The sequence below is a fragment of the Benincasa hispida genome, chromosome 8 (assembly GCF_027475165.1).
Source record: "Benincasa hispida cultivar pf3 chromosome 8, pf3_genome.v1.1, whole genome shotgun sequence".
Taxonomy (NCBI): domain Eukaryota; kingdom Viridiplantae; phylum Streptophyta; class Magnoliopsida; order Cucurbitales; family Cucurbitaceae; genus Benincasa; species Benincasa hispida.
The window spans coordinates 39,497,484-39,521,964 of record NC_143485.1 but is presented as its reverse complement, the minus strand read 5'-3'; the positions used below and the strand labels follow the sequence as shown (position 1 = coordinate 39,521,964).

Below are 24,481 nucleotides of genomic sequence, written 5' to 3'. Positions count from 1 at the left end.
TATTGTCATCCTTAGTGGCTATCTTGATTGGCTTAAAAATATCACCGGTGATTATTGCATCTAACTTGTGCCCAATTAGAAAACTTTTCATCTGATGGGTCCAAGTAAGATAATTGGTCCCACCAAAAATAGTGTTAATATGATGAAGTCTTTTTCCATTTGTCAAGATGACACAAATAACACAAATCCCACAATAAGATTGCAGAACATAATACTGGCGCTGACCTTTTCATTACTTCTTTTTCTCCTTTCTTTGCAAATGACAATTATTTAACTTACATCTGTTAAGACTAGAAAACCAACAAATATTTTCTGATGCATTTGGTTGTTCAGAAGCTCAAGAAAATGAGAACCAATTTCACATTGACTTACTTTCTAAGCCCCAGCATCAGCACAATCATCTTCATCGCCTTCATGTCGTTTTGGTTTCCTCCATGTTTCAGCCAAGACACCCTCCATGAATTTAAAGCTTGTGGTGTGAATTACTACAATGGCAGAGACTTGGAAAACATCTTCTATCCCAAAATTGGCAGGAGGCCGAAATTGGATTACACAATTGGAATGAATTCATTGGAATATAACGTTCTGAAGATCAACCAGTCAATTCATCGAGTGACGATCACGAGAGAAGAGCACATTGATCATTTCAGAGCAGTTAATAAAATGGAAACAGAAACTCTGGATTACCATGTGTTTATGTATTCTTCCAATGACAGAAACATCTCTGTCTGGTGCGATTGTCCCCTGGAAGAGAAGAATTGGGAGAATTACAGATTTCCTTGCAGCTCAAAACAGGCAAAATAGGGGAGAGCCAGCTATGTTTTTGAAACGAGTGGACAAATTGGAGGATGTAAAATGAAGATCGAAGTGGTAGTTATGATAAACGGGTCGGAAGGTGGAATAAACAAAACAAGGCCGGCTTTGGTGATGGAGAAAGGTAGGAGACGATGGTTCAGCTTCAGATACAAGAATCTGTATGTCACAGAAGGCTTGGAAGGTAGAAATAATGGAATGGCACTGTTAGAGAAGGCTAGGAGACATGAATTCACTGTGCGCTACATGGAGCAAACTAACAAGGTAATTACTCAAAATAAATAAATAAAGGAAAATTTGCACAAGCCCCATAAACTAGATGTTCGTTATAATTATTCATCTAAATTAGAATTTGATGCATCACTCATGTGAACTATGTGAGAATTTTTTTCTTGGGTAGACTTCTGTCAGTGTGAGAATTCTACCACTGATTTGCTATTAGTGATTGTTGACATCGTGAACCAAAAACACTAGCTCCTTGAGCTCTCTGTCTCCTCAGCCCCTATTCAAAGATACAGAAACAGTTAGCAAGTTGTTACAAATTGTTATTTTTCTGCTCATCAACTCTCTGTATAAAAAGAAGCACAATGAAAAGAATGTGTAATTTTCTTTTATTTTTCAGTATGAAAAATCTGTGAGTATTTTGTGAGAGGGAGTTGTAAAAGGAAACACTTATCTGAGTCTTGTAATCTTGAAGCTATTGAATAAAGAACTTGAAGATCCTTCAAAGTGGATGTAGGTGGAGCTAAATTACCGAATCACTATACATGGTTGTGTTCATTTCTTCTTCAAATCTTTGTTTGCATGTTGGTTTTCAGTATGAATAATTCACATACATTGAATCTATCACAGACCTTAGAAGGTAGAAAGAACATGATGGATCTATTGGAAAAGGCTACAAGACGTAGGTTCAACAACATATTCCAGAGAGTACAAACAATGGAGGGATTGAAAGAAGGTCGAAAGAACAAACTGGGCCTGCTTGAGAAGGTTACATGGTTCGATTTCATATACAAGAGGTACAAAAATTATAGAAGGGATGAAATAGAGGGCTTAAAATTCGAAGGTAGAAAAAATAGAATTAGTCTGTTGGAGAAGCCAACAACTAGGACGAAACAAGAGTTGGATGTTGAATACAAGAATCTATATAAGATAGCATCTGATGCATATAGAGAAACCCATGGAAAACGTGGAGAAAATGCAAAGTACCAATTTTACTGCGGTTGTGAAACCCATCATCAGCATTGTCCTGGTATGTCCAATTCCTTCTTCCATCCAATACACATCAAAGTTGAAAAGAAAAGGTATTCGAGATCAGCTCCATTAATGTTAGACACAAACCTCAAAGTTCAAAAACTAAACTTGTAAACCTATTTATGGATAATAAGAACTCAGAATTTGTTCTTTATCTATATAGAAATTAATCTACAGTAATATAATATAAAAGGGTAGTAATATAACATAATCACAACTAGCTTGCTTTCTTTTCTGGACTTGTGAATTGAATCCCATAGGAAACACAAATTTCTATTTCACAATTCTATTACTTTGACATGAAATTCAGTTTCAAATCCCTGTGGAATATTTTATTTCCAATAAATCTTAACAATTCATGTTTTCTTATGCAGCAAAGACAAAGTCACTCAAGAAAATGTTTACCATAGGTACTACACACTTCTAGTTTACGTTAAAATTTAATAACCAACCATTCTTCACTACTCTTCATTCTCCTTTTACTACTTTTTTTATATCATTCACCAGATTTCAGCATTGCATTGTTGCTTTACTAATCATATAAATTATTGGAACCCTTTTTTCTTCAGTTGCAATTGCTTCAGGAAGCATCATTTTAACAATCTTTATCATCTTCATATACTACACAAGGAAACACATCTCAGACAACAAGAAAATTGAGGAAATAATAAGGAGATATTCTACACACACCCCAAAGCGGAGTTACTCACAGCTAAAGAAAATCACAAATTCCTTCACAAACAAGCTTGGCCAAGGAGGATTCAGCACTGTCTACAAAGGAAAACTACGAGATGGTCGTGATGTCGCGGTGAAACTCTTGAATGAATCAAAAGAAGACAGCCAAGTTTTTATGAATGAAGTTGTTAGCATCACCAAAACAACGCATGTGAACATAGTCACCCTCTTGGGATTCTGCTATGAGCGAAGTAAAAAGGCTTTAGTTTATGAATATATGTCTAATGGGTCACTGGACAAGTATATATTCCAAAGAGGGCTACATATCAAAAATGGTGTGGAGTTGAGTTTGAGCACACTCTATAGCATCGTTGTTGGTGTGGGTCGAGGCTTAGAGTATTTGTATTGCCGCTGCAACACAAGGATATTGCATTTTGACATCAAATAAACAGCATTCTTTTGGACAATAATTTCTGCCCCAAGATCTCAGACTTTGGGCTTGCTAAGCAATGCATGGCCAAAGAGAGTCGTGTGTCAATGATAGGAATGAAAGGGACAGTAGGATTCATGGCACCTGAAGTAATTTAGAAATCTTGGCAAAACTTCCCATAAGTCCGATGTTTATAGTTACGGAATGTTGGTTCTTGAGATGTTGGGTGAAAAAAAATGTCCTAATGAAGGAGTGGGGCAGAGAAGTGAAGAGTACTTCCCTGATTGGATATACAAGGATCTTACACAGCGTGAAATAGATTGAGGTTCTTATTGCTGGGGTAACACAGAAGAGGAAGAAGAAATGGCAAGAAAAATGATAATTGTGGGGTTGCATTGTATCCAGACATTGCCCCATGGCCGTCGATGACCGATGTGGTTGGAATGTTAGAAGGCAGCGTTGATGGCCTACAGATTCCACCAAAACCCAACTTGTTTGGACCTCCTTTCACTGACCTACTCCAAGTCCAAGTTGCTGCTGCTGCTGCTTCTTCTTCATCGAACTCGTACTTATGACACTGGCTTTAAATGCCTTTTTGCCTATTGGTTCAAACTATTTGTAAAAATATTGTTGTTTTAAATAAGTAGATTTTTGAACCCTCGACCTTCTTTTTTTTTTAAGGAAAATATTGTTGTTTTCAAACGGATTTTGTCATCTCAGCAAATCTGACTAAATAACGAGCTAATGAATCTCCTTCTTTTTGCCACTGAACTTCCCAATCAAATTCGAGAGCGAGATTATGGGAGACAGCGAGAGTTTGAGAGAGCGAGATTTTGAGCGAGAGCGTGAGCATGAGCGTGAGCGAGAGCGAGACCGTGAGCGAGAGCGAGACTGTGAGCGTCAGCGAGAGCGAGAATGCCGTACAAATTTCCCTTTTTTTTCCTTTTAATTATTACACATTCCACCTTCTTCTTTCTAATCCTTTCTTTTTTTTTTTAATTTTCCATTTTATAAAAAAAATTCTAAAAAAATTTATTATTTTATTATTATTTTATTTAAACTCTAAAAAGAATATATTAAAAAAATAATAACTCATAAAAATTAAAAAAATGTAAATTAAATATCTCATTTATATAAAAATAATTACAAAAATCAATGTGTCCCGCAAGAAGGACGTCGTCGATTTCGAGCTGGTTGTCGTCGTCGACTTCGAACTTGAGGTTGCTCGGGTTCTTCTTGATGTTGCTCTGGTACCTCTGCAGGCGCTTCATAATATAAATATTCATTATGCTCTCCACGACCCCGACCATGTCCATGCACGTATGAAGATGAAGGACCAGCCTCTGAATCATAATGTCTTAAACCAAATGCTGGCATCATCATCATCGGACTAACATAATCAGTTTAACTCTGCGTCTGCGTCATATGGAGCAACTCTTCCACATTATGTGCAACCTCATCAAACTCATCCTCTTCCCGAACAGGTCTTCTACGTCTAAGAGCTAGTGGAGGAACAATAGGTATATCGTACATATAATGAATTTCCTCCATATAGCTTTGGTTGTCACTACATATAGCAAGAACCTGGTTCGGATCATTCGCAACCTCACAGAGTCTACTATTGTTCGATCTCTGTGAATTATAAAACAATTAGACAATATTTAAAATAAATTTAAATTTAAAAAATTAGATAATATTCATTCATTTACCAGATGACCCGCAGCTGCTCCCGGACGAGTGATGTAGCGCCTTATGATATTACTATACCAATGAATATATTCTGGAGTGATATCTATGTCAAACTGTTCAAGAGAAACCCCACTGCAATAAACCTTGCATGATAGTGTCATCGCACTACCAAATGTGTAACTTTTACGGACCAATCTCCAGTCCTTAGGTCAATATCATGCAGTACGGGTTCAGTATTACAAGGCGATGGGATATCCTGCTGAAAACCGAATTGTCTCATCACCCTGTCAGAAAGATGCCACCCACCAATGTGAAAACATATGAGAGGACTCATCGTCCGCCATATGTTTTGACCATTCGTACAAAAATTAGACAAAGTATGCACAATAATTTTGTACGGCTCCCAAATAACTTGAAACACAAAATATTATATTAGAGAATATTAAAGACAAATATAATCAATTAGGTTTAGTGTAATGTACCTATTCAGGTTGAAGCAGATCAAACATGTATCTATACTGATTGACTACATGTGTGGCTGTCCTAGTCACATAAATTTTGTCTCTCCACCTAAATTTTTAAATTGATATTTTAGAATTTAAATTAACTAGATCAGTGATATAAAAATTAAATTGAATTAAAACAACATACCGAGAACCATAGGCTCGTCCAACTAACTGAGCGTCATTAACATGATGTAGCTGTTGAGCCATTGTTGGAAATCGCTCCCAAGCCTATAGTTGCAAAAGTATGAGAGACCCAGCTATCTCAGGTCTTGTTGCTTTGCATAGTTGTCTATACAACCATGCCAAGCATGCTCCACCCCACGAATACCGCCCTGCATCATGGAGGTTAGCTAACAGTGGCAGGAACATCAAGTGAACAAAATGACTTGATTTCTCTGAAAACAGACTTCCACCCATCATTTTTAGTATATATGCTCGCGCATATCTTATGACAGTTTCCTCGTCTGTATCATCTGTGAGCTCACGAAATTGTGTTCCTAACCATATTAAACTTAACCTTGATCCTTTAATCTTGTCGGCAGATGGGGTCGCACCAAGGTACAGTTGACAAACTTCTAACTAGTCATCGTACATCACTCCGGTGACCGGCTCACCGTCAACAGGTAACCCCAACAACACTTCTATGTCTTGTAGAGTGATAGTGCACTCTCCAACAGACATATGGAATGTATGCGTCTCGGGCCTCCATCTCTCGACCAAGGTTGTGATCAGGTGCCAGTCCAACTGAATAAATCCTGCCTCTCGACGTCTACAAGATATTTCTCCAGTAGTACAATCTCGTCTTACAACATATGATCGATGAATGGACTGGTCGTACAAAACATCGAGATCAACAGGTCCTGGGTTTATCATGACGCTCCAATGCATCCTTTATTTCTGCTCTTCTTTTCTCGAAATAGTTCACGCATTTGAAGAATGTTATCTGAGCAAGAGCATTTATAGGCAACATTTGAGCTCCTTTGAGGACTCCATTTATGCACTCTGGTAGATTTGTCGTCATCCACCCATATCTGAATCCTCCATCATGTGCAAGTCCATTGCTCTAAACTAATGTTATAAAAAAAAACTTAGACAATTCCGATTTATTCCTTTGATATCTTCAATTGCTTTGTTGAACTTTTGAATTTGAAACTGACACCCGACACGATAAACATAACTGACACCTGAAAAGTTCACGTTATCACAACGAGATGGATTGGATAGAACCAACTACTCGACAACGATGTGGATTTTGTAACCAGTTAGAACATAATCGAAGGAAGTGTCATTCGTTACTAAGACGAGCTTCAGATAGTTAGGGATTGAATAATAAATAATTTTTTTTTATTATATATTCATTTTATTGTATATTCAATTTTTTTATTATAATTTATTGTATATTCAATTTTTTTATAATAATCTATTGTATATTCAATTTTTTTTTTTTTTTTTTGTAATCAATAAAGTTTTACATTATAATAATCTAATATATTCAATTTATAGTATAATAATCTAATATATTCAATTTATAGTTGTCTAATGATTATTCAATTATAGTATAATAATCTAATATATTCAATTTGTTGTCTAATGATTATTCAATTATAGTATAATAATCTAATATATTCAATTTATTGTCTAATGATTATTCAATTATAGTATAATAATCTAATATATTCAATTATAGTCTAATGATTATTCAATTATAGTATGATTATTAGCTCTTTTTTCTCTTTTTTTTTTATATATATTTCTATGGAAAGTTCAAATAAAGTGAAAACTCTCGCTCTCTCCTAAGATCTCGCTCTCTCAGAATCACTCTCTCCTAAGCTTTCGCTCTCGCTCTTGCTCTCAATATCTCACTCTCTCTGTTATTATTGTTATTTTTCCATTAATGATTACTAGCTTTCATTTCTTCTGGAACAATCACAAACACTTTTTTGATTATGAATCTACATTTTTGTTCGTAGACAAAGCTAATTCGGAATTGTCTTTCATTCCAAGGCATAACTTGTATCCATGCGATTCATATTCGACTGGAGTTCGCTCCCAGAAATATAGCCACCCCACCCCCTCACGTCAATCCCACAAGCCTCCGTCTAATTCAAAATGATAACAAAATGCATAGGTTGTTAAAAGCAACTTGAGTACACAGATACATATAGTATACCATCTCATTACTTTATTTCCAGGGAAAAAGAAAAGTAATAAACCTGCAATCTCGAGGATGGATGTGTGTCGAAACTTCAACCTTCGACAACCTAAGCGAGATTCGCAAGATTTCCCTTGTCGAGGGTTGAAGTTTCGGCTTATGTATTGTTTCCAAGTTTTTCTTTGTTCGTCGAGTTTTCAACGTTCGACCTCCAAATTAGTCGAGTTCTCAACGTTCGACCTCTAGCCTCGAATTCCCAAAACAACAATATTTCTCTCATAAGTTTCAAAACAACAATATTTCTCTAATAAGTTTTGAAAACAATAATATTAATATTAAAGGTCCGCTCAACAGAAGCAACACAGTAATCACGGATTTTAGAATTTAAATGTTTTAAAAATTATCCGTTAGTAGTTGAGTACGCGTGTTAATAGTTAAATACATTTCTTTTTGTATTTGACTCTCTATTGTTTATATGTTTTAATGAATCTTTTGATTTTGTAATTTTATGAGATTTTATATTTGGGATTTTTTTTTTTTTTTGTTTTTATTTTAGACCTTGAGAAAATTGACGTAGGAATCTGACAAATATGAGAAAAATAAGACTATTTATATGAAAAAAGATGATATTTATAAAATTTGTTTTAAAATGAGTTCTTTTCAAGAAAATTTCAAATAAATCAATCACCATATTAAAGGTAGGAACATTTTTTTTTGTTGAAATTTTAAGTTATTTTTGCAAGTATTATTCTTTTTTAACTTTTTAAATTCAAGGGTAATTTTTAAATTTTTAGAAGTTCGGGAATATTTTTTATTTAGAACACTAACAACTTTCCTCCATAATGATAAAGGTGTTTTTCAATCATTTTTAAAGTTTTAAGAGTATTTTTAAAATTTTTGAAAGTTCAACAAAAAAAAAAAAAAGTTATTAGTGTTCTATGTGTATTTTTTTCAGCATTTAGAACACTAACAACTCGGATATAATTCAGCATTTTTTTCTCCTTTTCCATGTGTATTTCAATAACATCACATGTGGACCCTCAAATTAAAAAGTTAAAAAGTAAGAAAGATGTTAGAAATTAGTTTAAAAAAAAGAGGTTACTTTTGAACACCCAATAACTTTTTAGATTAGAAATAAATATTTTTCCGTGTTAATGTTTTATTATTAAAATTTATTGTTAATATACGGTTGTTTTGAGGCTTATTATACAAATTTAGGCCCGAACCATGAAAAGACAAAAATGAACATGACCCATTTTGAAAAGCTTCTTTCACGGTTTGGCCCACCGAGCTCTATAATCAGGGAAGACAAATCACTTCCAACCCTTCATCTTCCTTGATTTCGCTCCAACAGTGTCATTCTTCTTCCCCTTCGATTTCACTCCAAACTTCAGAAGGTACGTTTCTTCTTCTTCATTTCTTTGTTTCTTCATCTCTTCATCACTGATAGCAAAACTTAGAAAACATAGAGCTTCGTTCTTCTTCCATTGATAGATAATTTCGATTCTTCCCAATATGATATATGTTGATATTTTGTTGATAGTTCAATGATTTCCTTCAAATTAGGGCTACATGCATTCTCCATATTTTTTAGGTATTTCACTCACTGTTTTATTATACATTTTGATCAATGTGACAGCTTTTTTCTAAAAAAAAGCTGATTATATGAAGTTTATTTGTTGATTGTTGTTGATATGTTGATTGTAATTTGCTTATTTTTCGGTGAATATGTTGATAGTTTGTTGTTAATTGTGTTTGATTACTAATTATATAAAATTTATTGTACAGTGTTTGATTGTGATTTGTTGATGTTTCAGTGAATGTTTTGCTAATTTAGTTAGTTATCAATTATAGAAGTTATCAATGATGTTTCAGTGAATATGTTGACAGTTTATTGATAGTTTGTTGATGGATTTATCTATATTTCCTGTATTGTAAATTGTTGATTGTTTATTTATAGCAATAGTATCTATCACTATTATTGTTATCAGTGATACTCTTTTATAGCTATCACTAATAGTATCTATCGCTGATAATATCACCTATGAAGCACAGATACTTCATGCGAGACAAAAAAATCAGTATCAGACACGTATCAAATGCCGATACTTCCAGATATTTCATAGATACGTATCTAACACGCGATTTAACGTATCTATTTCTATGCATACGTTTTTTTTTAAGAAAAAAACCAGTAACTCATAATCTTTCTCAATCTAAAATTAGGCAACCTATTTAAAAAGCTCACTACTCGAGTCCAAAACCAAAAGAAAAATAAATAAATAACGGATCAAACCATAGACTAGAATCATCTAATCGCCATCATCACATTTGAGTCCCCACAAAGTCCACCAAAATATAAACCATTTGGATGTCTTCAACAATAAGTTCTTCGTTCATCTTCATACTTCTCTCTCTAATCTTTTCTTCTTCTTCTTCTTCTTCTTTGCAATATGAGTCACTTTTCTATTGTATTTTATTAACTATTGTACTTCAACATCTTAGATGTTTTTTTGTATTGTATTTCAGTGTTTGTATTCTATTTTGTGCTATTATTATTAACTTGTATGCTAAACTTATCTACATCCTAGATTTTCTTAAAGAAAAAAATGTATCTTCAACGTATCAGTATCCTCTTTTTTTATAAATATATATATAAAAAAAGTGGTGTATCCTTAGACGTATCCGTATTTTAGTTTTTTAGAAATTGACGAATCGTCGTATCCGTATCGTGTAGCCGTATCTGTATCTGTGCTTCATAGAGTATCACTACATTAGGAGTATATAATTGATAGCATCTTCAAATGATATCTCTAATAGGCTACTATCAATGATATGAATGAAATGTTTCCATATGTTTCTTTTAAGGATAAATGAAGAAAGGAAATAGAAAATCATTGGAAAGATCAACATCTGGAAAAAACACAAGAAGATCAAGTTCCACAATCTAATGATATTTTATAAATTTATATAAATTTGTGGTTGCTTTTTTCTTATATTTATGTTATTGTTATATATGCAGGAAAATGTATTAATTGTTCCTGAAACTGAATGGACAAACCTGTTGAAAGTCAACTCTTCATAAGGTTAGAAGTCCTATCTAACATAGGAAAATTAGATAAGACATCACTCCAATTAGTTAGGGAAGACTTTTTTGGGCAACTTCTTAGATATGAAAATGAAAAGGATGTTCAACCAACTCATACCCTAATTAAAAGGCAATGCACGACTATAAAATAAAATATCTTGGCCTTTAATTTAGAAAGACATATTTCAGAATTCGTCCTCTAACAAGTTTAAATTGATATGTTTACCCTATGGATGGTATCTATAGTGAACAAGAATCGATGGACAACACAATTAGGAACTTCTTTTTCAAGACAAATACAAAAATTATAAGGAGAGAGCTTCAACATACTTTTAATTTGTTAGGTTCAGATGTCAATATACCAATTGATATAAAGGTCAAACTTGCACACTTTATTTTCTAGAAAGCTTCCTAATTCCTACACAAGGACATAACAAAGTAAGTAGGAAACATTTAAAAATGTTGGATGATGAATAAAAGTTTAAATCTTATCCATGGGGCAAGGTTTCGTAGAGTTTTTTAAGAAGGTTGTCATCAATAAGCCATCTTCTATTTTCCTCTCCAAGGATTTCCACTTGCTTTGGTATATTGAGCTTTTGAAATTATACCAAGATTATCCAACCCCACTATTGGATTTGCACTAAGAATAAAAAACGATGGACCTAGACTTACTCAATGGGAATCTCAAGAACTTGTTGATTGACAACACATCAATAGCAATATTTTCAAAGCCACTGGTGTAAGTGTCTTTTATCACTGTTATTCCCTTTATTTATATATATTATTAGCATGCTATCAAATGATAGAAATTATCACGGATGTTTCAGCTTTTATGACATAAAGATACCATTGATTTTAAGTTATCTGATAGCTTCTATCACTAATTTCAAACTATTGTGACATCTTTAATCATTGATAGCATGTTATCGTAGATAGAAGCAATCAATGATTGTTTCTATAAACATGTTGTATCACTAACATCTTTATTAAACTTTTAGTTTACCATTGCTTTATTGATTCCAACTGAAAAAGAATTACAATCAAACTATTATGGCTATTTTGTGGAGTTGGAAACAAGGGAGATGGATATTGAAAAGGAAAAAAAAAAGAAGGAAAACAAATGTCAACTGGGAGAAAAATTACATCATTACAAGAAGGAATTGAAGAATTAAAAAGAGGACAATAAGACATTAAGAAGGACATCCATGAAAAGCACAAGGAGATTCTTGATATATTAGGTCACATAAAATAAGCTATCAGTAATAAACTTCCACAAAAAGAATAAGGTGGTAAAAAGCAATCTAAAAAATCTCTTGAGAAGAACAAAGCGTCATCATCTAGTTTGGAGCTTTTAGATGCAAGTTTGGAAGTTCTAGAGGTAAAATTTGTGATTTTCTTTTTCTATAAAGAAGTACAATAACATAAATGATATATGCATGCAGGCTGAAATTGAAATTGCTAAGGACAAGGAGGCCCAAGAAAAGGGTGTTCAAGAGAATGACCAGCAAAAACAATTGCAAGATGAATAGAAAGATCCTGAAGATGAAGAGAAAGATCCCCAAGATGAAGAGGAAGATCAAGAAGAAAAAATGATAAAGATAAAAAAGCGGAAGAGAATGTAGATAAAGAAGATATGACCAAAAAGAATATAAGTATTGTTTGATTGATGTTTTTAAGTATAAGATATTAGCATGTTATTAGTGATATCTGAAATCATTGATAATCAACTATCAATGATAATACACTATTTCTGATAGTTTGTTATCAGTGATAGTATAAATAATAGGAAGCTTTATTTACTTGACTGATATTGATAGCACATTGATGGATGTCATGTTATATTTGATTCCATGATTTTAGATTAGTGAAAAGACAAGTCAAAAAAAGTATAGACCAAAGGTTGTGTGGTCGAAAATATGGAGGACAACAAGAGACCAAAACAACCAAAAAAACCAACCAAGAAAATTTAAATATTTGATATACATTACTATTTTGTTTAATGTTTGATATTTTTAGGTTTGCGTTCTCCAAAATTTGACCACAACCTGTGATCTATATTTTTTTGGACTCTTTTTAAGAGTCTGAAATCATGGAATCAAATATAACATGACATCTATAAGTGTGCTAAGTCAAAAAGCTTCCTATTATTTATACTATTACCGATAACAAACTATCTGTGATAGTGTGTTATCACTGATAGTTGGTTATCAGTGATTTCAGATATCACTGATAGCATGTTAATCTTATACCTAAAAAAATTAATCAATCAATATTTACCTTCTCTTTGGTCATATCTTCTTTACCTACATTCTCTTTCTATTCTTTATCTTTATCCTTTTTTTCTTCTTAATCTTCCCCTTCATCTCCAGGATCTTTTTTTTCATCTTCAAGATCTTTCTCTGCTGGTTATTCTTTTGAATATCCTTTTCTTGGGCCTCCTTGTCCTTAAGGGTTTCAATTTCAACTTCCATGCATATATCATTTATGTTATTGTACTTCTTTATAGAAAAAGAAAATCACAAATTTTACCTCTAGAACTTCCAAACTTGCATCTAAAAGTTCCAAACTAGATGATGGCACTTTGTTCTTCTCAAGAGATTCTTGAGATTGCTTTTCACCACCTTCTTCTTTTTGTGGAAGTTTATCACTGATAGCTTCTTCAATTCCTTCTTGTAATGATGAAAAATTTATGACATTTGTTTTCCTTTTTTTTTCTTTTTCCTTTTCAATATCCATCTCCCTTGTTTCCAGCTCTGCAAAATAGCCATAATAGTTTGATTGTAATTCTTGTTCAATTGGAACCAATGAAGCAACGGTAAACTAAAAGTTTAATAAAGATGTTAGTGATACAGCATGTTTATAGAAACAATCACTGATTTCAAGCTATCACCGATTGCTTCTATCTACGATAACATGCTATCAATGATAGAAGATATTGCTATTGATATGTTGCCAATCATTAGGTTTTTTAGATTCCCAATGAGTAAGTCTAGGTCCATTGCTTTTTATTCTTCGTGCAAATCCAATAGTGGAGTTAGATAATCTTGGTATAATTTCAAAAGCCCAATATACCAAAGCAAGTGGGAAGATGACTTATTGATGACAACCTTCTTAAAAAACTCTGTTAGTTCAAAGGAAACCATGCCCCATGGATAAGATCTAAATTTTCTTCATCATCCAACATTTTTAAATGCTTCCAACTTATTATGTCCTTGTGTAGGAATTAGGAAGCTTTCTAGAAAATACAAGTGTACAAGTTTGACCTTTATATCAATGGGTATATTGGCATCAGAACCTAACAATTTAAAAGTAGGTTAGAGCTCTCTCCTTATAATTTTAATCTTTGTCTTGAAAAAGAAGTTACTAATTGTGTTGTCCATCGATTCTTGTTCACTATAGATACCAACTACAGGGTAATCATCACAATTTAAACCCGTTACTAATTTTGAAATATGTCTTTCTAAATTAAAGGTCAAGATATTTTGTTTTGTAGTTGTGGATTGTCTTCTAATTAGTTGTGATATGAGTTGGTTGGGCATCATTTTCATTTTCATATCTAAGTGCCCAAAAGGATATTTCTTAAATAGTTGGAGTGATGACTTATCTAATTTTCCTATGTTAGATAGGACTTCTAAAGTTATGAAGGAGCTGACTTTCAACGGGTTTGTCCATTCACTTTCTGGAGCAATGAATACATTTTTCTGTATATATAATAACATAAATATAAGAGAAAAGAAACCACAAATCTATATAAATTTATAAAATATCATTAGATTGTGGACCTTGATCTTCATACTATTAGTGATAGCAATAAAAGTGTATCACGGATAACAATAATAGTGATAGATACTATTGCTATAAATAAACAATAAGCAAATCATAATACAGGAAACGTAGATAAATCCATCAACAAACTATCAACAAACTGTCAACATATTCACTAAAACATCAATGATAACTTCTATCACTAATAACTAACTAAATTAGCAAAATATTCATTGAAACATCAGCAAATCACAATCAAACATAGTACAATAAACTTCACATAATTAGCAATCAAATACAATCAACAACAAACTATCAACATATTCACCGAAAAACAGCAAATCACAATCAGCATATCAACAAATAAACTTCACATAATCAACTTTTTTTTAGAAAGAAAAGCTATCACAGTGACCAAAATGTATAATAAAACAGTGAACGAAATACCTAAAAAAGATGAAAAATGCATGTAGCCCTAATTTGAAGGGAATCATTGAGTTATCAATAACTATCAACAAATATCAACAAAATATTAGCAAATATCATATTAGGAAGAATCGAAATTATCTGTCAATGGAAGAAGTCCAAAGCCCTACGTTTTCAAAGTTTTGCTATCAATGATGAAGAGATGAAGAAACGAAGAAATGAAGAAGAAGAAGAAGAAATGTACCTTCTGAAGTTTGGAGCGAAATCGAAGGGGAAGCAGAACGACATTGTCGGAGCAAAATCAAGGAAGTTGAAGGGTTGGAAGTGATTTGTCTTCCCCGATTATAGAGCTCGAAAGAAGGTGGGTCAAACTGTGAAAGAAGGCTTTTCAAAATGGGTCATGTCCATTTTTGTCTTTTCCTAGTTCTGGGTCTAAATTTGTATTATAAAAACTCTATATTTGCAATTAGTTTTATCTTCTTATATAAACTTTAATATTTATTATATAATCACTATTTATGCAACTTCCCTTAAAAAAACTAGTTTTTTTTTTTGGAACTATCTACACAAAATAACAAATTTTAATTTTCTTTTATAGAGGCTAATAGATATATATTAGTGACTATCAATGAAAAATGAATGTGGTATACATTTAAAAAAAATGATGCATTTAACTCATAAAAAACAGAAAATAGATTTGATTAGGTGAAAAATAAATAAATATATAAAATAAATTTTCTTTTTAAAGTATAAAATTAAAAACTAAATATTAATTAAAAATTCTATCAGATTTTAAGAGAATCGAAAAGCTAGAAGGATATTACTTTAAAAATCAACGTGAAATTAAATTTGTTTTACCAATCGCAACAAACAGTTTTCCAAGTGGCTTTCTTTACTACAACTAAAGCAATGCCAAACGTAGTCTTAATTTCCAACATACTAAGTTCAAAAATTTATTTGGCAGAAAATTAAATATTTTATCTTTAAAAATTACAATTTTAACAAATATGAACTCGAGACTAATTTTTTTCTTAAAAGAAATTAGTTCTAATTTCTTCCATTTAGACCTGGATTGAAAATTTTCAAAATGCTCTTTATAGGTACCACTGACTTCCAACTAATGCTAAAAACTAAGAAGCAACCTCTCATATTATTTTCATCCCCAATGTTCAGGAGCAGTTCCTCCGGTTGGCTTCATTTTAATAGCCTCCATTATCATCTTCTTCATCTACTGCAAGAGAAAATTTTCAACCAAAGACAAAATTGAGGAAATTATTCAGACATATTCCACAAAGACGCCCAAGCGATACAGTTAATCTAAGTTAAAGAAAATCACAAACTCCTTCAAGAACAAGCTTGGCGAAGGAGGATTTGGCACTGTCTACAAAGGAAAGCTACCAAGTGGATGTGATGTGGCTGTCAAACTTTTAAATCAATCCAGACAAGAAAATGGCCAAGATTTTATCAATGAAGTTGTTAGCATAACCAAAACTTCACACATAAACATAGTCACGCTCTCAGGTTTCTGCTATGAGCAGAACAAAAGGGCTTTGGTTTATGAATATATGCCTAAAAGGGTCACAATATGAGTATATATCCAACAACAGGGTGCAGAAGAATGATATGAAGTTGGGTTGGAACACACTCTACAACATTGTTATCGGTGTGGCACGAGGCTTAGAGTACTTGCATAGTGTCACGGTCATGCTTGTCCAGGGCCTGTTGCCCATGGCCGCATGCCCAATCCAACCCCCTTCTAGCATACTTTCATATCTTGTATTGTATTAACTTAGTTAGCTTGCTTTCTTTACATTTTCATTGTAAGTGACCACTCGTCCTTTTGCATATGCAAGGGCGCCAGTTGGTTTTTTGTTCAGAATGCACTATATGGGGATAAGACTAACCATCACTTCCTCATACCCGAAGTAGTACTCTATAAAGCTGTTGTTGTTGCTTATTGCTTTCTAGTCTACTACAATCTTTCTTTCTTTATTCACACTCACAAAAACTTCTTACGAAAACCTTTTCTCCAAACCCGTTTTCTAAAACTGTTTTCCCTAAAACGGGGGTGGAGGTTGCGAGAGGCACTCGGTGTGCCACCAGCAGTCCGTATTCGAGTTGGCTGACTTGTTCGTGAGCGGGAACAAGTGCCGCACAATCGCTAAGAGAAGCTTCCGAAAGAGCGATTGTGACAGTTGGTATCAGAGCCAGGTTAGCTTACAGAGGGAAGGTCAGTGATCATGTCGGCGACGAAGAACCTGAACAAGTCCCATGCGGACAGATTGGTAGAGATGGAAGAGCAAATGCTCTACCTAAGAGAGGTCGCGGATAATGTCCATTTCCTAGAGACTCGACTACAAGAAGTTGCTGAGAAAGCCGATGGAATTGATGCGGTAGTAGGCCGCCTAGACGGATTACCCGTCAGAGAATTGATGATGAGGGTAGAGACCCTCGAGACCAAAACAGCAAGATCCGGCAGCTTTGAACGAGGCGATAGCTCATCGGGCTCTGTTGCCCACATAGAGGAGCGTGTCGAAGAGCTGGACAGCTCCCAAAAAGCAATACTTCAGATGGTGACCGATTTGTCTAAAGACTTTCGGTCGGCTCTTGACGTCGTCAGAGCCGAGATAGTGGATGTGAGTGCTAGGGTGAATCTCACCATCCGAGCGGTAGGGAACCAAGCCCCATCTGGGGGAGTAATGGCAGTAAGCAGAATAAAAATCCCAGAACCAAAACCCTTCTGTGGGGTGCAAGAAGCGAAAGCCCTGGAAAATTTTATCTTCGACCTTGAGCAATACTTTAAGGCGACGAACACAGTGACTGAAGAGTCGAAAGTCACACTAGCAACAATGCATCTAGCTGAAGATGCAAAACTGTGGTGGAGATCACGGTTTACAGACATACAGGAAGGACGATGCACTATTGATACTTGGGATAGATTGAAACAAGAACTTCGCTCGCAGTTCTTCCCTGAAAATATCGAGATCTTGGCTCGACGAAAACTCCGAGAGCTGAAGCAAACAGGTAACATCAGGGACTACGTAAAACAGTTTGCAGGACTCATGTTGGACATACGAGATATGTCTAAAAAAGACAAGGTCTTTTGCTTTGTTGAAGGGCTGAAACCGTAGGCAAAATCAAAACTATATGAACAGAGAGTACAGGGTCTCCCCTCTGCCCATGCAGCAGCTGAACGGCTATACGATCTTAGCATTGACTCACAAGATGTGAGGAAGCAGTCAACTTCCTCAAATGGGGGAAACAAAAACAGTCGTTCCAGTCCTCCCAGACCTGGGGGAGGAGACAAGAACACAGGGGGGGACCGTAAATCATCCCAACCGAAATCAGGAAACAACTGGCGGGGGTCGCCGCAACAGCTTAACAATTACAATCGCCCCCTGTCTTGTTTCATATGTAGAGGGCCACACAGGGCGGGCGAATGTCCAAATCGAACCGCATTCAATGCTTTTCAAGCCACGTTAGCCTCTACCTCCGAAGACAAGACCGAACTAGAGGAGACGGTAACCGAGCCAGCTGCAGAAATTGAGAATCCCAGGATGGGGGCATTGAAATTCTTATCTGCGCTCCAGAAGAAAATGGGAAAGGCGAAGGAGCCACTAGAGAAAGGACTCATGTATGTGGACGCTTGGGTCAACCAAAGATCGGCCAAAAACACTATGGTTGACTCTGGGGCTACCCATAACTTCATGGCTGAAACGGAAGCTCGCCGCCTGAACTTGACTTGGGAAAGAGATGCAGGGAAGATGAAAGCTGTGAATTCCGCAGCCCTACCGATTACGGGGATAGCGAAGAGAACTCCAGTGATGTTAGGAGACTGGAAGGGCTTTGTTGACTTCGTGATTGTCAAGATGGATGATTTCGACGTGGTATTGGGGATGGAATTCCTACTTGAACATAAAGTCATACCAATGCCCCTCGCCAAATGTTTAGTCATTACCGGATCTACACCCACCGTGGTCCAAACCAGTATCAAGCAGCCAAGTGGGGTGAGAATGATCTCAGCCCTCCAATTGAAGAGAGGCCTGGCCCACGACAAACCCACGTTCATGGCCATCTCGATAGAATCAGTTGAGTCCACTGAAGAGGAGATCCCCCAAGACGTTCTATTTGTCTTGGAAGAGTATCGGGATGTCATGTCGAAAAGCTTGCCCAAGTCCTTACCCCTACGAAGGGGGATTGACCATGAGATTGAGTTGTTACCAGGGACAAAGCCGCCTGCCAAGAATGCATATCGGATGGCCCCGCCAGAATTGGCCGAACTCCGGAAACAGTTAGACGAGTTGTTAGATGTAGGATTAATCAGACCGACGAAGGCCCCTTACGGAGCCCCAGTACTGTTCCAGAAGAAGAAGGATGGGAGCCTCCAGTTGTGCATCGACTATCGGGCCTTGAATAAGCTCACAGTCCGCAACAAATATCCCCTTCCTATCATTACTGACTTATTTGATCAGCCTCACGATGCTAAGTATTTCTCGAAGCTGGACCTACGGTCTAGATATTATCAGGTCCGAATTGCTGAAGGAGACGAACCTAAGACGACCTGTGTCACGAGATATGGGGCCTTCGAATTCCTCGTGATGCCCTTTGGCCTCACCAATGCTCCAGCAACTTTCTGTACCTTAATGAACCAAGTGTTTCACGAATACCTCGACAAATTCGTCGTAGTATATCTTGATGACATTGTGGTCTATAGTGCCTCGCTAGAGGACCATCGACGTCACCTCCAACTAGTCTTCGAAAAGCTGAGGAAAAATCAGTTGTATGTAAAGAGAGAGAAGTGCTCCTTTGCCCAAAAGCGCATAAATTTCCTCGGCCACGTGATTAAGTATGGTCGGATTGGTATGGAAGAGGGCAAGGTGGCCACGATTAGAGATTGGAGGGTACCATCATCCGTGACCGAACTACGATCCTTCCTCGGACTAGCCAACTACTATAGGCGGTTCGTAGAAGGATTCTCGAGAAGAACAGGGCCATTAACCTTACTGTTGAAGAAGGATAGCCAATGGAGCTGGACTCTTGAGTGTCAAGCCACCTTTGAGGGCTTGAAGAAAGTGATGATTGAGGGGCCGGTCCTCGGAATTGCCGACATGACCAAACCATTTGAAGTAGAGACTGATGCTTCTGACTTCGCGTTGGGCGGTGTCCTCCTCCAAGACGGACACCCCATCGCGTATGAGAGTAGGAAACTAAATGATGCCGAACGGAGGTATGCTGCCTCCGAGAAAGAGATGTTAGCAGTAGTTCACTGCTTGAGGGCCTGGAGACAGTATCTCTTGGGGGCCAAGTTCGTGGTCAAGACCGACAACAACTCCCTTTGTCACTTCTTCAACCAACCGAAGTTGTCGTCGAAACAAGCACGGTGGCAGGAGTGTCTAGCGGAGTTCGACTTCCAATTCGAACATAGACCGAGGAAAAGTAACCAAGCGGCTTATGTTCTTAGCCGAAAGAGCGAACATGCGGCCCTGTGCATGTTCGCCCGCCTACAAGCAAGCACGTTGAATGCAACAGTACGAGAAACTGTCAAAACTCACTTGACAAATGACACAGCGGCGCAAGCCATCCTACAGTTGGCCAGAGAGGGGAAGACACGCCAGTTCTGGGTGGAAGATGATCTACTATACACCAAGGGCAATCGCCTCTACATCCCCAGATCCGGGGAGTTACGAAGGTCGCTGATGAAGGAGTGTCACGACACACCGTGGGCAGGACATAATGGTTGGCAAAGGACTTATGCCCTTCTGAAACAAGGCTACTATTGGTCAAGCCTTCGAGACGATGTCATACAATTTACCAAGACTTGCCTTGTCTACCACAAGATAAGGTCGAAAGGGCGAAATTAGCGGGTCTGCTGGAACCCCTACCTGTGCCCTCTAGACCATGGGAGAGCGTGTCTCTCGACTTCATCACCCATTTGCCCAAGGTGGGAGAGTTCGAATCGATCCTTGTTATCATCGACCGGTTCTCAAAATATGCCACTTTCGTCCCAACGCCGAAAATGTGCACAGCCGTGATGACTGCCCAGCTGTTCTTCAAACACATCGTGAAATTATGGGGCGTCCCCGCGAGCATTGTTAGCGATCGGGACGGAAGATTCATTGGTACATTCTGGACAGAACTGTTCAAAATATTGGGGTCAACATTGAATATCTCCTCTAGCTATCATCCCCAAACTGACAGCCAGACGGAACGCTTCAACAGTATGCTCGAGGAATATCTACGTCACTTTATCGACGCTAGGCAGAAGAACTGGGTCCAGTTGTTAGATGTGGCTCAGTTCAGCTTCAATAGCCAGCAGAGTTCCGCAATCGAAAAAACGCCCTTCGAAGTGGTGTGCGGTAGACAGCCACTCATGCCACACTTGGTGGACCACCCTTATGCAGGCAAAAGTCCTCAGGCACATAACTTCACTAAAGAGTGGAGCAAAACCTCTGAGATAGCTCGCGCCTACCTAGAAAGAGCATCAAGAAGGATGAAGAAGTGGGCTGATAAGAAGCGGAGGGCCCTCGAGTTTCAAGCCGGGGACAAGGTCCTGATCAAGCTACGACCGGAACAGTTTCGTTTCCGAGGCCAGAGAGACCAACGGCTAGTAAGGAAATATGAAGGTCCAGTGGAGGTAATTGAGAAGGTCGGGAGAACCTCATATAAGGTTCAGTTACCCTCATGGATGAAGATTCATCCTGTCATCCATGTGAGTATCCTGAAGCCCTATCATCCCGATCCCGAGGATGAACAGCGAAACATGCTAAGGCGCCCACCGGTCACGATGAAGAGTTCTGCTGAGAAAGAAGTTGCACAAATCCTGGATAAACGTACGCGCCGTGTTGGAAGACCCAAACGAGAACTGACAGAGTTCTTAGTGAAATGGAAGGATCTCCCCGACGAAGAGATCAGTTGGGAGCGGGCCGAAGATTTGAAGAATGCAGCTCCAGCCATCGCAGATTTTGAACAAGGTCAGTTGACGGGGACGTCAACCAATTAAGTGGGGGAGAATGTCACGGTCATGCTTGTCCAGGGCCTGTTGCCCATGGTCGCATGCCCAATCCAACCCCCTTCTAGCATACTTTCATATCTTGTATTGTATTAACTTAGTTAGCTTGCTTTCTTTACATTTTCATTGTAAGTGACCACTCGCCCTTTTGCATATGCAAGGGCGCCAGTTGGCTTTTTGTTCAGAATGCACTATATGGAGATAAGACTAACCATCACTTCCTCATACCCGAAGTAGTACTCTATAAAGTTGTTGTTGTTGCTTATTGCTTTATAGTCTACTACAATCTTTTTTTCTTTATTCACACTCACAAAAACTTCTTACGAAAACCTTTTCTCCAAACCCGTTTTCTAAAACCGTTTTCCCTAAAACGGGGGTGGAGGTTGCGAGTGGCACTTGGTGTGCCACCGGCAGTCCGTATTCGAGTTGGCTAACTTGTTCGTGAGCGGGAACAAGTGCCGCACAATCGCTAAGAGAAGCTTCCGAAAGAGCGATTGTGACACATAGCAGTTGTATCACAAAGATTTTGCACTTTGACATCAAACCACACAACATACTTTTAGATGATGACTTTTGCCCCAAAATCTCAGATTTTGGATTTGTCAAGCAATGCAGAGCCAAAGAAAGTCATGTGTCGATGACAGGCGTAAAAGGGACAGCAGGGTTCATTGCACCTGAAGTAATTTTTAGAAACTTTGGTAAGGTTTCTCACAAGTCCGATGTATATAGCTACGGAATGTTGGTTCTTGAAATGGTGGGAGCAAGAAAGAATCCCAATGACAATGATCGAGTAGTGCAGAGTGAAGAGTAATTTCCTGATTGGATATATAACAATCTTACACAAAGTGAAATAGATGGAGGGTGTTGGTGGGGAAACATAGAGGAAGAAGAAAAAATGGCAAGAAAAATGATAATTGTGGGGCTGCATTGTATTCAGACATTGCCCGACAACAGGCCGTCGATGACTAATGTGGTTGCAATGTTGGAAGGTAGTATTGATGGCTTACAGATTCCACCAAAACTCAACTTCTATGGACCTCCTTCCACTGGTCTACTCCAAGCTGCTGCTGCTGCTTCTTCATCGAACTCATACTAATGACACTGCTTTAGATGCAAGCCCTCTTGCTCGTTGGACACATCCCATCTGTCTTTGAATTCCTATTGTTAGTTTGTAAGTCCAGCAGAAGCAACATAAGAACAACAATTTCCCCTGTTTGAAGACTCCCAAAATTTGATATCTTTTTTCCTTTTTGAGTTAACAATTGACTATTCCAAACTGGTATGATTTGAAGGCAAGCAGGAAACCATATAGTACACGTGCATAGTCCAACATCATTAAAATACCTACTCCATGAGATCAGAAGTTCAAACTGTCACACATGTGCATTTGTTCGTACTATGAAAAAAATTAAAATCACGGTAAAATAATCTCTACCATAATCGCCATTTACTAAGCAGGATGAAAGGGTTTTTACATCTCTATAATCAATCCTTCCCTTACCATAATCGCGATTCATCTTTCACCATGTTTCAACGAAGACGCCCTAGATGCATTTGAAGTTTGCGGTGAGGGTTACAATTGTGGAGAATTGGTAAACATCAGTCATCAAGTATCCCTTCTGGGGTACAAGAAGCAGAAGTCTTGCGGGCGGCAAGAATTCAAACTGAACTGCAAGAAAAACCAAACCACCACAATTTACATAAATTCTGTGGAATACAACTTTCTGAAAATCAACCAATCAAATAATGGAATGAGGATTGCAAGATCAGACCTATTCGAGAATTACTGCCCAGAAAATGAAATCCGAGTGGCGACTATGGATGGGCATCTGTTCGCGTATGCTTCCAACAATCAAAACATATCGGTGTGGTACAATTGCTCGGGGGAAAACTACATTCCAATTCCGAAGAGGTACAAATTTTGGTGCAGTGGGAAATGGGGAAAGCTTCGGAGAGCGAATTATGGATTCGAATCGTCGGCGGCGATTCGGAACATGGAAAAGGTGGAATGTACAATGAACATAGAAGTGATGGTTACGATAGATTGGTTGAAAGAAGGTATAAAAAAGGGGAAAAGTTTGGTGGAGAAGGCTGTGAAATGTGGTTTCGATGTTGAATACGGAAATTGGTATAAGGAAGCTTGTAATGAATGCAATGAAATGGGAGGCAAATGTGGAGGGAACAAGACGTATCCATTTTACTGCATTTGTAAGAACGGAGTTGCTAATCCTTGGAAATTTGTACAGATGATCCAAAAATTGGGTCCAAAATGTCAAATGACCTACTTTTAAAAAATAATGTCAATTGACTCTGCTGATATTATTGTCATACCAAATTATGTAAATTGTCCTTACACCGACCTCACGAGGTAAATCTCGCTCTCGTCTGATTAAACGCTCTAGCTCTCGCTTGAAATTCCCTAGTTCGATGTGATTGTTCGTCAGTGTACTGTTGATTTGACAAAATGTCACGATGAAAGATTCAAATCAAATCAATAATGCCTAAACACAATACAATGGTGATTTCTTTAAACTTTAAACTCTATTTCAAAGGTAATTATTTCTCTGGTTTTCAACGGTGTTTTGTTGAACGAAGATTTTTCGAACGGTGATTTCCAAGACGAGGCTTTATCAGAAAGGAACAACTTTTTCAAAAAGGTGAATTATTTTGAGTC

At 37.0% G+C, this 24,481-nt stretch overlaps 2 long non-coding RNA genes and 2 pseudogenes across 14 annotated transcripts; 3 read left to right on the top strand and 1 right to left on the bottom strand.

Annotated features, from left to right (window-relative positions):
- Positions 1 to 1,060: 1,060 nt before the first annotated feature.
- Positions 1,061 to 24,033, bottom strand: LOC120082982 (uncharacterized). Of its 12 annotated transcripts, none has more exons than XR_016531218.1 (9): positions 23,580 to 24,033; positions 23,309 to 23,476; positions 15,941 to 16,029; positions 15,043 to 15,169; positions 5,513 to 11,630; positions 5,344 to 5,431; positions 4,882 to 5,145; positions 2,778 to 4,804; positions 1,061 to 2,078 (listed from the first exon to the last, which is right to left on the bottom strand). It is a non-coding gene; the product is annotated as an uncharacterized LOC120082982 (long non-coding RNA). The 12 variants fall into 12 exon arrangements; XR_016531220.1 differs by having other exon boundaries at positions 4,882 to 5,120; XR_016531216.1 differs by having other exon boundaries at positions 1,061 to 1,315; positions 2,023 to 2,078; positions 4,882 to 11,630.
- On the top strand, positions 2,308 to 3,874 carry LOC120084042 (LEAF RUST 10 DISEASE-RESISTANCE LOCUS RECEPTOR-LIKE PROTEIN KINASE-like 2.1; annotated as a pseudogene). The gene is made up of 2 exons (XR_016531213.1): positions 2,308 to 2,477; positions 2,637 to 3,874. The product of XR_016531213.1 is annotated as an LEAF RUST 10 DISEASE-RESISTANCE LOCUS RECEPTOR-LIKE PROTEIN KINASE-like 2.1 (transcript).
- On the top strand, positions 10,540 to 12,251 carry LOC120082985 (uncharacterized). Its single transcript, XR_016531229.1, has 2 exons — positions 10,540 to 10,605; positions 12,050 to 12,251. It is a non-coding gene; the product is annotated as an uncharacterized LOC120082985 (long non-coding RNA).
- Positions 17,039 to 22,950, top strand: LOC120084041 (uncharacterized; annotated as a pseudogene).
- Positions 24,034 to 24,481: the final 448 nt, after the last annotated feature.